The 15,495-nt window shown below is 34.5% G+C and overlaps 1 pseudogene; it reads right to left on the bottom strand.

Annotated features, from left to right (window-relative positions):
• The window catches only part of LOC100619844 (glutaredoxin-3-like), a 47,438-nt pseudogene extending 41,942 nt beyond the window's left edge, over positions 1-5,496 (bottom strand).
• Between the last annotated feature and the right edge of the window lie 9,999 nt (positions 5,497-15,495).

Raw genomic sequence — 15,495 nt, 5'->3', positions numbered from 1 at the left:
AAGTGGGCTGTTTACACTTTTTGTGATTAGATCTAAAAATGGACAGACCTCCCCACAACTGTAAGTAGGGTGTTTACACTTTTGGTGATTAAATCTAAAAATGGGCAGGGGTTACAATTTAATCATCACAATTAGGAGAGAGTTAAATTTAATCTTCACAGTAGAAAGGGTCAATTTAGATCAATTTGGAAAAAGAAGGGCAAAAGGAGATGATAAAGTAAGATTCTAAGAAAGGGTGCAAATTGGAGTAGACAGAAGAATTTCAACATCTGAGGAGAGATATAGAAAAAAAAGAAATAAAAAAAAGGATAAAGTGAGGAAAAACAGAATGGAAGGAAATACACAACTAGCATTTACAACATGAATGGGATGAATTCAGAGAGCTAAATGGATAAAAAAACTAAAACCTAAAAATTTGTTGTTTACAAGAAACACACTTTAAAATGAGGTACACACATAGAGTAAAAATAAAGGACTGTAGAAGAATTATAATATGCCTCAGCTGATTAAAAATAAAAGCAGAAGTAGCAAACATGATCTGTGACAAAGTTAAAGCTAAAATGTATAAAATAAAACAAGATAAATGTGGAAACTATATTAGTTAAAAGTTACCATAGATAATAAAGCATTATAAATTTAAAATCTGCATGCACCATATGTTATAGCATCTCAATGCTATTTAATTAATTATCTCTGTTTCTCAGAACTAGATAAATCTAACAAATGAAAAGAAAGAAATGAAGAAGATGAATGGAAACTTAAATAAGTTAAAGATGACAGATATTTGGATAGAACTGAATGGGAAGAGAAAAGCTTTCTTCTCAGCAGTACATGGCACCTTCACAAAAACTGACCATATATTAGAGCATGAAAATATTATCATTAAATGTAAAAAGCATAAATATTAAATGCAACCTTCTCAGATATTAACACAATATAAATTGTACATAATAAAGGACCATGCAAATAAAAGTAAAACTAATTGGAGAGTAAATAATAATCTTAAAGAATGAATGAGCAAAAGAACAAATTATTCAAATAATAAATAATTTTATTAAAAAGAATGATAATAATGAAGCAACATACCAAAGCCTATGGAATACATCAAAAGCAGTAATCAGAGGAAAATTTATATGTCTATATGGTTATATTAATAAAATAGAGAAAGAAATAGTCAGTGAATTAGGAATGCAATTTTAAAAACTAGAAAAAAGAACAAATTAAATATCCCCAACTAAACATCAAATTAGAAATCCCAAAAATTAAAGGTGAGATCAATAACATTTAATGAAAGACAATTATTGAATTAATAAATAAATCTAGGAGTTAGTTTTGTGGAAAAAAATAATCAACAAAACTAATTAACCATTGGTTCATTTAATAAAAGAGAGAAGGAAACAAAACTACTAGCATTAAAGATGAAAAGGCTGAATATATCAATGAAGATGAAATTAAAGCAATTTTAGGAGTTATTTTGCTAAATTACATGAAAACAAATTTAACAATGAAAGAGAAATGGAAGAATATTTATAAAAAAATAAATTGCCTAGACTATCAGTGCAAGAAATAGAATACCTACATAAACCCATTTTAGAAAAAGAAATTGAACCAAGTCATGAATTAACTTCCTAAGAAAAAAGCATTAAGACCAGAAGGATTTACAAGTGAATTCTACCAAACACTTAAGGACCAACTAATTCCAATATTAAATAATTTTTTTGAAATAATAGGTAAAGAAGGAATTTTATTATACTCCTTTAATGAAATAAATATAGTGCTGAATCCTAAACCAGGAAGAGCAAAAACAGAGAAAGAAAAAGATATACCAATCTCATTAGTGAACATGGATGCAAAAATTCTTTAAAAAAATACTAGTTAGGAGACTACAACAAGAGGACCACAACCAAATTTATATCAGGAATGCAGAGATGGTTTAATATAAGAAAAATAATCAGCATAAATGATAATATAAATTTAAAAAATAATAAAAACATATAATTATATCAATAGATTCAGAAAAAACCTTTAACAAAATATAACTCCCATTCCTATTAAAATCCACAGGAAGCATAGGTATAAATGTTTTTTTTTTTCTCAAAATGATATGAAGTATCTACCTAAAATCATCAGAAAGTGTCATCTGTGATAGGTAGAAGCTAAAAGTCTTTCCAAGAGATCAGTAATGAAACAAAGATGACCAATATCATCATTATTTAACATAGTATTAGAAATGCTCACAATAGCAATGAGAAGATAAGGAAATTGAAGGAATCTGAGTAGGCAAAGAGGTAATAAAATGATCTGTTTGCTTATGACATGATGGTATATGTGGAAAATTCTAGGATTTCAACTTAAAAGTTAGTTTAAACCATCAATAGTTTTAGCAGAGTAGCAGGACATAAAATAAATCCACATTAGTTATCATCATTTTTATATATTACTGAGAAAGTCCTGTAAGAAAAGATAGAAAGAGATACTCCATTTAAAATAACCACAAATAGGATAAAATACTTGGGATTATACCCATCAAAACAAACCCAGGAACCACAATAACATAATTATACAATATTTTTACACAAAGAAAATCAGATCCAAATAATTGGAGAAACATTAAATGTTCACAAATAGGCAGAGCAATATAATTAAAAGGACAATTCTACCTAAATTAAACTACTTACTCAATGTCATTTTAATTAAATTACAAAAAGATTATTTTATTGATCTAGAAAACAATAATAACAAAATTCATTTGGCAGAATAAAAGATCAAGAATAGTAAATGAATTAATAAAAATATATAAAGGAAAAATGTATAGCAGTGAAAGATTTTAAATTGTATTATAATCAGTAATTATTAAAACTATTTGATACTGGCCAAGAACTACAAAGGTAGATTAGTGGAACAGAAAAGACATACAACAAATAGAGTAAAAGATTATAATAATCATATATTTGACAAAACCATAGATATAGGTTTGGGGGATAAGAGATTACTGCTTGGTAAATATTGCTGGGATAAATGTAAAGTAGTTTAGCAGGAACTAGTTATAAACCAACATGTTATACCATTCACTAAGATAAGATAAAAATGAATACATGATCTAGACATAAAAGGAAACATAATAAGCAAATTAAAAGAACAGGAAACAGTATATACCAGATTTGTGGATAGGAGAGGATTTTATGAGTGAACAAGAGATGGAAAGCATTGTGAAATATACATAATTTTGAATATTTTAAATTAAATCATTTTTGTATAAACAAAACAGATGCTACAAAGATTAGAAGGAAAGCCTAAACTTTAGGGGAAAAAAATTATAGGCAGCCTCTAAGATAGAGGTATCATATTATATAGAGACTGTAAGGGTTAAAAAATAATGGTTTGACTGAAATTATATGAAATTATGTGGTTGCCAGTATTTATTATATCTTGAGAAGAAATTTATTTACAAATATTTATGAAATAGCAGGGGAAACAATAAAGAAGAGAAATGCGAAGGGGATAGACAAGTTGTCTATCCTACCTTAATCCAAACAGAGATTAATTAGCTCTCAACCAGGAAGCCTGTAGTGAGTAAATCTCTCATGGCCTTCTCCAAAATGGAAGCTAGTCTCTCCAGAAACTAGGAAAGGAGTCAGTCTTTTACTTACCCCACTAAGTAGTCTAGGAGTCCAAATACAAGTTGAAGCTAAGCTCCAAGTCCACAATCCAAGCTGCAGTCTCCTTCAAAGCTCCCTCCAAGATTCTCTCCAGTCAGGAGATTATCTCCACAAGACTGACTCAAGCCAAAGGATTCATGGCTTTTATGGTGCTAGCACTTCCCAAGGGGTAGTGTTTGTGGGAACCAGTTCTCACCTTCCAGAGGAGTGAACCCTTATCAAAGATCTCTGAAGGTATCAACTCTGATCATAGGATTCACAAGTTTGGAATCGATACCTCTCATCCTCTGAAGCTGTAAAGTCTTATCAAAGGATTTACGTGTTTCTGGAGTTGTAACCCATTGTATTAAGTGATTTGTGAACTCCTCCGTCTAGTTCAAGCTTTTGTTGGTTCAATCCAAAAGTGGTCAAAGGACAAAGGAAAGTCACAAGTGAGGTACTAATTAGGGGAATTTAAGTTATTTTTTAACCATGTGTTAACTCAAAATTGACAAATGGAATAAAGAATTCCCTTTCACAACACCTTCATCAAATTTATAAGAATAAGAGCTGTACGTTAACTGATAAATGGGAAAGTGATATGAAAAGACAATTTTCAGACATATATTTCATAGATATATGAAAATATTCTCTAAATCCCTAATGATTAGGATAATACAAATCAAAACAACACAGACATCTCATACCCATCAGACTTACTAAAATAACAAAAGAGAAAAGTGATAAATATTGGAGGAAATATGGAAAAACAAGGGTGCTTTTGGTGGAGTTATGAACTGATCCAAACATTTTAGAAGGCAATTTAGTATTATATCCATAGAGTTATAAAACTGTGTGTACCCTTAGACCCAGGTTTTGCTGGGTCTGTTTCCCAAATAAATCAGGGAAAGAGGGAAAGAACTCATATGTTCCAAAATATTCATAGCAACTGTCTTTGTGGTGGCAAAGAATTGGAAATTGAGGGTATTCCCATCAATTGTGAAATTGCTGAACAAATTATGATATATGCTTGTAATAGAATACCACTGTACTATAAGAAACAATAAATAGGATGCTTTTTTTTAAAACTTGGAAAGAACTACACAAGATAATGAACAATGAAATTAGGACCAGGAGAACATTATATATATAGATAGATATGGATATAGATATAGATATAGATATAGATATATAGATATAGATATAGATATAGATATAGATACAATGCTGGAAGAATAAACTATGAATGTTACCTCCAGAAAGATAAAACATGTGAAAATTAATTTATATATACATATTCATCTCCTTGACAATATTTTTGGGATGTGGGGAGGGTGGGGAGGAGCTGGGCCACTTGTTGATGGGATTTATTTATGATTTATGAAGAGATGAAGAAAAGTAAGCTAAACATATAGGACATTCATGATTTCATTTGTGTACTATCTTTTTCTTTGTATATAGAAATGCTTGTTTGCTTTTGTAAAAATTTGAAGAAAAAAAAGAAGATACCAAATAATGCACAGCAAATTAACTTTCCTATTGGGAAGGATGTAACTCAGATTCACCAAGGCAGAGTCTTTTATCTCACCTGAGAGGAAATTTCCTGAAGCTTCAAGTGCCAATAAGGTAGAGATAAAGTTACAATCAAGACTGCTAGCTCTTCTCATGTCATCTTCTTTCTATGATCTTATTCTCCCTTCAGAAACCTAAAGTGGAATTGCCATTGTCTTTCTCTTGAAGCCAGAAGCCAAAAAAATGCTTGAAACCATTGCAGAACCAAGAGCTTGATGAGGCCGTACCATTCTTCTTTCCAGCTCTTACTTAACTCTTCCTCAAGCTTCATGCCAGCACAAGGCATCGTTGTTTACCAATGAGAAAAACCAATGAAATCTTGGACCCATGCTTAGAATGGTACCTAGGTTTCTTGTTTAATCATGGTTTCCACAGAATCTGGTGATTCTTTTGTTGTTGTTTTTATAGAATCAATATTGAGAATCAGTTCCAAGATAAAAGAGTGGTAAGAGCTAGGCAATTGGGATTAAGTGACACAGGAGTCTGATGATTCTTAAATGATCTTTTCTCTACCTTTTTGTTTCCAAGTCAATTTTTAAAAAGAAGTAAAACATTCTATTTTTCTCTTTATCTTTCAATATTTTGACTTTGTCCCAATTTATCGTTTTGTCACATAGTCATTCAATTCTAATATCTACCATTCCATTTTTCAGGAGGTCTACTATTTGGATAAATTTTTACATCTTCATTTTAAACTTTTCTCATTCCAATTATTTTTTCCTCAAGATCTCTAAATTCACAAATAATTTCTTTTTCTATCTCTTGCTGCACTTCAAGCTAATCTTAGTCATTCTTATAGACAAGCTCTTCTTTTTCTGATGTTTGACTTTCATCCATTGTGGATGGGTTTATTTTATTTATTAAACCTTCTTCTGGGTTTATTTATTTCATGATTTCTCTTAACCTAGAGAATTTCCTCATTACATTTTGGTGATGTCTTTTGTTTCCTTGTATCTCCAAACTCAACTATCAGTCGGAGCTTTGTTCCAGGGTCACAGTCTTCTTCTTGGATAAAGTAGATAGATGTGGTCCAACTCCCTCTGTAGGATGCATGTCTCATTTACTGTGAGTCTAGATCTAGCCAAGACTAGGTCCTTCTTTCTATCAAAATCCCTGGTTTCTACTTCTGTCTCTTCAGCTGAACCCACAGGACTTTTGACTTTGCCTTTTCTTTCCCTTGCCTCAAGTCCCCGGCTAGAGCACAGGTAGGATTTAAATGTTGTGGAATATTAGAATTATTCCTAAGTCTAGTCCATGAGCACCTTGTTCAGTAGAGTCAGCTTTTGAATACATCTTTCATACCTTCATGATTCATTATAACTGAAACTCTTCAACTTTGCCTAGATGTTGTTAGATTACACTGTTCAAACTACCATCTAATTCCCCAGTTGTTGGGAATGCCTGGTTGCTGCTCTTGCTCTATCTATTGCACTAACTTTGATAAGAACATTACTTTCAGGATCCTTTAAGGGTACCACAGTATACAATATCCTTAGGCCAGCTGACTGCTATAGTTATAGTCTTCTGCTATGGCTGTGGCATGAGCTACCTGGTTGCTACCGGTCAGGGCATTTATCTGCTTCTATATAGCTCAAAGATAGACATCTATGATTCTCTCTGACTTCATCCCTTTGAAAGTCACCAGGCTAGCATATGCTACTTAACCCTGCCTCCTTGTGCAGTGAGCTTTGTTATCATTTTATCATAAACTTTGTTTAGTCATTTCAATACCAGTTGGGATTTTCTTGGTAAAGATACTGAAGTGGTTGGTCATTCCTTCTCCAGCTTACTTTTTTAGATGAGGAAACTGAGGCATACAGGGTTAAATGACTTGCCTAGGGTCACATAGATAGGAAGTATCTGAGACCAGATTTAAACTCAGGTCTCCCTGACTCCAGGTTCCGAGGTCCAGCCACTGTGCTGGATAACTGCGATGTGCTTTCAGAATTTGCTTTTTCCCTAATGCTCATATGGCTCTAAATCACTGGCCTTTATCTTCAGTTCATGGCACGTTCATGATGCCTCCATTTCTGTCTTATCCAAACTTAGAACTTTCAGGCTTCTGGCAGTCTTCTGTTCCTGGACTGGATGGAGTCACTAATTACTATTTCTCTTGGTTTTCTTTTCATTTTTTTCTTTGAGTCACATTTTTAGAACTTTGCTGGAGTATTTGTGGGAAAGCCAGGCTCCTCTAGAATTTTTCACATTGCCATCTTAACCAGAAATCCCTATTACTTCCTTATTCCTGGAAGCTATGCCATTCAATGTAACTTAATCTCGTACAAGAATCATTCTCTAGTCAGAAATTCCACTGAACTGTGTTGGATCTCTTGCCTTCTAATTGGGAAGCCTTATCATTTTTAACCCAACCTTCATGCTCATGTTACTACTCCCAAGATACCTGTTGTGTCTTTCATACTCTCCCTCCTCCTTCCAAAATCTACCTCTGGTAACATTAATCAAATCAACATGGGAGCATCTGGGTAGCTCTGTGGATTAAGAGCCAGACCAAAGATGGGAGGTCCTGGGTTAAAATCTGGTCTCAGACACCTCCTAGCTGTGTGACCCTGGTCAAGTGTCTTAAACCCCATCCCTTAGCCCTTACCACTCTTCTGCCTTGGAACCTATACCCAAGATGGAAGGTAAGGGTTACAAAAAAATTTTTTTTAATCAACCTGCCTTTGTGGGATGGAATGGGTGGGTGAGGGGAAGAGTTAGAACGGGAACAAATCTTTCTTAAGTGCCTGCTGTGTGTTAGGTACTCAAATGCTTCCTTCTCTCCATTTGTTCATTTATTTTTAATATAATTTATTCTCAAGCATCTCAACTTCTCCTTCCCCTCCCTATACCACAGAGGGCAACAAAAAGATATGTAATATAAATTATATCTTTCGTGTTTCTATTCATTAGCTTTTTTCTCTGTGGGTAAATATTCATAAGTCATTCTTCAACTGTTAATTCTGTAGCTATGTATAATGTTCTCTTGGTACTATTTGTTTCACTCTTCATCGTTTCATGTTGGGATTCCCAAGTTGTTGTTTTTTTCTTATAAATGGCCTCTCTTTTTTTATGTTGCAGAGAATTCCGCCACAACCATGTACCACAATTTGTTCAGCCATTCCCCAGTTGATGGACATCCCTTCAATTTCCAGATCTTTGCCACCACAAAGAGGGGTGCTATAAATATCTTGGAACATGTAGGTTCTTTTACTTTATCCTTGTTCTCCTTGGGAAGTAGATCTGTTGGTATACATAATTTTAAAATTCTCTGGCCATAATTCCAATTGCTCTCCAAAACAGCTGGATCGGTTCACAGTTTCACCAACAAAGTATTACTGTCTCCATTTTGCCTTGTCTAACAACAGTAGCCATATTGCTTGAGTAGCTGAATCATATCAATCTTGACTATAATCTTTCTAGAACGGAAACTAGACAAAAGAACAAACATGCAGCTAAATAGAAAGATGGCTCTGTTATAAGTAGAAATTGATCTGGAGACTAATTGCCAGATTTGTAAGCATTTAATAGGTAAAGAAAGTGAGACTGATAGATGTAGAGAGATGTCTTTTTTTTTTTTAAACCCTCACCTTCCATCTTGGAGTTAATACTGTGTATTGGCTCCAAGGCAGAAGAGTGGTAAGGACTAGACAATGGGGGTCAAGTGACTTGCCCAGGGTCACACAGCTGGGAAGTGTCTGAGGCCAGATTTGAACCTAGGACCTCCCATCTCTAGGCCTGGATCTCAATCCACTGAGCTACCCAGCTGACCCCTAGAGAGATGGCTTAACCTTTCTAAGTTAAGGTAATATCACTTCTCCTCCACACTGTGGCATGCCCAAGATCAAGAGACAAGAGAGCAAAGGGCCAGCCCAGGAAGCCAGTTAGTTCAAGAGCTGAAGTGAAAAAGCTCTTCTTCCTGGCACTTACTTTTTAAATCAAACATGCTCCTCCCTCTATGACCATGTTTGTCTGGCTCAGCCTCACTGCTTGGGGACACAGTGTCAGGGGTCAGGCACCTGTCTCTGTGACTCCTATGCCTTGCCATTCACTAGGGTGTCCAGGATCAAAGCTAGAATCTAGGTTCCCCCGGATATTTTACTTCACGTAGCTCACAGGCACTCCTTGAAGAGGCAAAGAAAAGAGTGACCAAAATGGGTTCTATTGCCAATCCAGAAACCACAAGAAATATTATTTCATGGGAAATGCAGTCATTTTATAATGCAATTTTACTGATAAGTATTTGTATTAAAACCATCCTAAAATAATTGCTACTGAAATGGAAACATTAGATAAATTCTATGAAGACTTGTCATAAACCCCTGCAAATTGAATCTATAAACACTCAAAAACTTGGTGACATTCATGCAAAGAGAAAAGGTGGCACTGAAGAGAAGAAAACATAAGAATAAAAATGTATAATATAGTATTAAAACACATATAAGCATAAATATATAAGAACATAAAAAGAAAAAAATGGTTCAGGAAAAAGAAGTAAGAGAGATTATAGGCTTGTAGCCAAGATAGAGACGTCAGCCCTTTATAATACAAATACTAGCTTAAAACAAACAAGAAAAAGAATTGTTAGCTGCTAAATGTAGTAAACACTAAAAAACAATATAATGAATGAAAACTAACTATATTTTAACAGGCAGTTTTGAGTCAGTCATATATAAATAGAAGAGATTCATGATGGAAGAACTATAATTGTGAGGGCATTAATTCTTCCAAGCTGTCTCAAGGAAGGGGAAGATACAAAAAGCACTAAAAAAAATCTAAGACCCTATTGACTCTAAAATAATGTTATTAAGAAATCATTATCTGCTGACCTGCATATTCCTGCTCTCCAGACTATATAAAATCCCAATGAGGGTCACCCAAACATGAATTCCCTGATAGGAATATTTATGGGAAATAAGAAAGTTTTCCCAAATAATGTTCAACAGCACATGATATCTGCCATGTTGCAACAGAGTAAAAGATATGGAGAATATAAGATCGCATTATTTGAGAATAATACCATTTAATGGTTATGAAAAATAACTGACCCAACAAAATGTCATGCTCCTTCATAGGATTTTCATGAATTATATCCCATTCATATATCAAGATCACTAGTGATTACTAAGAAGATATAGCATTATAAATAAACTACTGAGGCAGCTAGGTGGCTCAGAGGATAGAATGCCATGCTTAGGGCAGGAGGTCCTGGGTTCAAATCTGGTCTCAGACACTTCCTTGCTCTGTGACTTTGGGCAAGTCACTTGACCCCTATTCCCTGCCCTTAATTGATCTTCTTTGAAACTGCTTTGAAATTTAGTATCGAATCTAAGACAAAAGGCAATTTTTTTTTAAGAAGAAAGAAATGCCTCTTCAAAAACCTTCTGATAATAACCTTCAGGAAAGGCATAAAAGAGAGAGACATATGTATGCCATATATGTGCATATATGCATGCCATTCACTACCAGGGTAGAAGGAATCCAGTCGACGTTAAGGAGGGATTCCAAGTCAGGGGTGAGGTCATCTACATCCTCCTATTCATGGATGACATTGCATTGGTTGGATCAAGCCCCAAGACAGAAAAGCCTCCCAGATGACAATATTAATCACTCAAAGGAGTTTGGCCTGTCCATCCACCCAGGAAATACCAAATAGAAAAAGGATTTCTATTGATCAGATTTCCATAGGCATTTGGATAGACAGACCCCTTACAGAGCTTGTCTAACAACACTTGGTATACCTGGGATAGACAATATGTACAGATAAAAATGAGCTGGGTCCACCATCAGAAAGGAGGAGAGAGAACTGATTGCTTTGGGAATTTGAAAAGTACTCTTATTGGCCCTAAGCTTTCCATAACAGCAAATTCCCAGGGACTTCTGGGTAAACATGGCAGCAGGCTAGATGCAGGACTCTTCCTCTCTTCAGCTCCTACTGATATAGACTACCTTAAAAGACCAAAAATCCAAATTCATGAGAATGAAGAGACTCTACAGTAGGGCACAGCATTGAAGGTACGTAGGATTTGGGCGTTTCCACACTATAAGGGGGTGAAAAATCTCCCACCAAAACCGCAAGCTAATCTACCCTCCCCCATCCCACCTATAGAGCCAGAGTCAGAGCCAGCACATGTCAGAATCAGTTAGTGAGCAAGGGACAACTCTACAGTGAGTGAGGGGCACCTCTAGGTCCTTGGCAGCTGACCAAGCCCGCCAAAGACCTACCCCTGAGAGCAGCTACACCTGAAACCCCAGTAGGCTGATGAGAGCAGACCATGGACACTAGCGGGAAGATAGTACAGAGAAGGGCAGCAAATAGCAGAAGCTGTGGAGATTCAAGAGCTTGCCTCAGGCAAAATCCTTGCTCCTTAGCTCCATACACAGAGAGCCTGCCCATCTCACTCAGATTTCTGACTAAAAAGGGAAGGAAAAACTTCAACAGTGATGGCAAATAGTTCCTAGGAACAACAACCTCCCTCCAGCAAGAAAAATAAGAAGGGGCTGAACCTGTAAAATTTTTACAGAGGAAAAACCCAGACTACAGAGGAATTAGAAGAGAAAATTCAAATAAATGCACCAAAACCTTCCAAAAAATTGAAATTGTCCACAAACTCTTGAAGAATTTAAATTGGAGCTTATCAAAAAGATGGAAGCCTTCTGGCAAGAAAAGTGGAAATAGCTCAAAGAGAAAATAACAGTTTAAAGGTCAAGAACTCCCAATTGGAGAAAAAGCTGGAAGCCATGAAAAGCAGGATAGACCGAACCAAAAAGGAAATTCAAAAGATTATAGCAGAAAATCAAAAGATAAAAGCATATAACCAAAAGATTATAACAGAAAACCAGGCTTTAAGGACTAGAATTGGGTAATTGGAAACCAATGATCTTGCAAAACAGCAATAATTAATAAAGCAAAGTCAAAAGACTGACAAAATAGAAAAAAAAAACATAAAATATCTAACTGAAAAGATGATGGATCAGGAAAACAGATCACAAAGAGACAATTTGAGAATCATTGGTGTACCTGAAAAGCCAGAAATAAACAGAAATCTTGACATCATACTACAAGAAATTATCCAAGAAAATGGCCCTGATATTCTCGACCAAGGAGGCAAAATAGACATTGAAAGAGTTCATAGAACACCCTCTACACTAAATCCTCAAAAGACAATTCCCAGGAATGTAATTGCCAAATTCAAGAGCTTCCAAGCTAAGGAGAACATTTTACAAGAAGCCAAAAAGATACAATTCAGATACCAAGGAGCACCAATCATGATTGCACAAGACCTGGCAGCTTCCACACTAAAGGACCTCAAGGCTTGGAACATGATATTCAGAAAGGCAAGAGAATTTATTCTTCAACCAAGGCTCACCTATCCATTAAAACTGACTATATACTTCCAGGGGAAAGTATAGGCATTCAACAAAATAGAAGATTTCCAAGTATTTGTAAAGAAAAGACCAGAAGTAAGTGGAAAGTTTGATATCCAAACACAAAGATCAAGAGAAACATTAAAAGGTAAATAAGAAAGAGAGGGAAAAGGGGAAAAATTTTTTTAATTCAAACTTTCTTCTTTAAGAGCTACAGTAAGATCAAATTATTTATATTAATATATGGGGAAATGTTATTTATAATGCTCAAAAATTATATCACTATTATAGTAATTAGAAGAATCATCCACAGGAAGAGATTGGGGTAATAAGTGCTATAAGATGATAAACAAAAAAAGAAAAAGGGAGGGGAGAATTGAAGATGGCACCAAGAAATACTTGAAGATGTAAAATAAATAGGATATTCTTTATCACACAAAGATACACATGGGAAGGGAGGGGGAAGCATACTCTTATAAGAAGGAGAGGAAGAGAGTGCTAATCAGTAATACTTAAACCTTACTCTCAGTGAAATCAATTCTGAGAGGGAAGAGCATCTAGATCCATTGGGGTCTTGAATTCTATCTTATCATACAGGGAAAGTGAGAAGGGAAACCTAAGGAGGGTTGGGAAGGAGTATAAAGAGGGGGGAAAGAGAGGGAGAAGGAAACTTAACAGACACTAAAAAAATAAGAAGGGAACAAAAAGGGAGGTGCCAGAAAGGGAAGCATATTAAGGGAGGGATTAGGGGATTGATTAAAAGCAAACCACTGGTTTAAAAGGATATAGCAAAAGAAGAAAGGACAGAACTAGGAGAGGATATCAAAATGCTGATGAATACACAAGTGACAATCATAATTTTGAGCGTGATTGTGATGAACTCACCCATAAAATGAAAACAAATTGGAGAGTGGATTAGAATCCAAAATCCTACCATATGTTGTCCACAAGAAATACACCTGAGGCGGATAGATACTCACAAGGTCAGAATTAAAGGTTGGAGCAAGACCTATTGGGACTCAACTGATAGAAAGAAGGCAAGGGTTGCAATCATGATATCTGACAAAGCCAAAGTAAAAATAGACCTGATTAAAAGGGATAGGGAAGGTAAATACATCCTGATAAAAGGGAGTATAGACAGTGAGGAAATATCAGCAATCAACATGTATGCACCAAATTGTATAGCATCCAAATTTCTAATGGAGAAACTAGTGGAATTAAAGGAGGAAATAGATAGCAAAACTATACTAGTGGGAGACCTGAACCTACCACTATCAAATTTAGATAAATCAAATCAAAAAATAAATAAGAAAGACATAAAAGATATGAATGAAATCTTAGAAAAATTGGAATTAATAGATATTTGGAGAAAAATAAATAGGGAAAAAAGAAATACACCTTCTTTTCAGCAGCACATGGTACATTCACAAAGATTGAAAATATACTAGGTCATAAAATCATGGCAAACAAATTCAGAAAAGCAGAAATAATGAATGCAACCTTTTCAGAACATAATGCAATGAAAATAATGATGAGTAAGGGTACATGGAGAGTCAAATCAAAAATAATTGGAAACTAAATAACATGATTCTCCAAAATTGGTTAGAGAACAAATCATAGAAACAATTAATAATTTCATTGAAGAAAATGACAATGATGATGCATCCTTTCAAACTCTATGGGATGCAGCCAAAGCAGTACTCAGGGGAAAATATATACCCTTGAGTTCATATGTTAACAAATTAGGGAGGGCAGAAGTCAATGAATTGGACATGCAAATTAAAAAACTTGAAAGCAAATAAATTAACAATCTCTGTAAGAAAACTAAATTAGAGATCCTAAAAATTAAAGGAGAAATTAATAAAATTGAAAGTGAAAGAACTATTGAACTAATAATTAAGACTAGTAGCTGGTATTTTGAAAAAAACAAACAAAATAAACAAAGTACTGGTCAATCTAATAAAAAAGAACAGAAGAAAACCAAATTAACAATATTGTAGATGAAAAGGGAGACCTCACCTCCAATGAAGAGGAAATTAAGGCAATCATGAAAAACTATTTTGCCCAATTATATGGAAATAAATATGCCAATCTAGGTGATATGGATGAATATTTACAAAAATATAAATTGCCTAGATTAAAAGAAGAAGCAATAGACTTCTTAAATAATCCCATATCAGAAAAGGAAATTGAACAAGCCATCAAAGAACTCCCTAAGAAAAAAATCCCCAGGGCCTGATGGATTCACAAGTGAATTCTATCAAACATTCAAAGAAGAGCTAATCCCAATACTATACAAACTATTTGACACAATAAGCAAAGAGGGAGTTCTACCAAGTTCATTTTATGACACAAATATTGTACTGATTTCAAATCCAGGCAGGTCAAAAACAGAGAAAGAAAACTATAGACCAAACTCCTTAATGAACATAGATGCAAACATCTTAAATAGGATACTAGCTAAAAGACTCCAGCAAGTCATCACAAGGGTTATTCACTATGATCAGATGGGATTTATACCATAAATGCAAGGATGGTTCAATATTAGGAAAACCATCCACATAATTGACCATAACAACAAGCAAGCCAACAAAAATCACATGATTATCTCAATAGATGCAGAAAAAGACTTTGACAAAATACAACACTCATTCCCATTGCAAACACTAGAAAGTATAGGAATAGAAGGGTCTTTTCTAAAAATAATAAACTATTTATCTAAAACCATCAGCCAATATTATCTGCAATGGGGATAAACTAGATACATTCCCAATAAGATAAGGAGTGAAACAAGGATGCTCATTATCACCTTTATTATTTAACATTGTACTAGAAACACTAGAAGTAGCAATTAGAGAAGAAAAATAAATTGAAGGTATTAAAATTGTCAACGAGGAGACCAAGCTATCACTCTTTGTGG

Source organism: Monodelphis domestica, chromosome 7 (genome assembly GCF_027887165.1).
Source record: "Monodelphis domestica isolate mMonDom1 chromosome 7, mMonDom1.pri, whole genome shotgun sequence".
Classification (NCBI taxonomy): domain Eukaryota; kingdom Metazoa; phylum Chordata; class Mammalia; order Didelphimorphia; family Didelphidae; genus Monodelphis; species Monodelphis domestica.
Note: the sequence above shows the minus strand (reverse complement) of the source record. Positions and strands in the feature narration are given on the sequence as shown.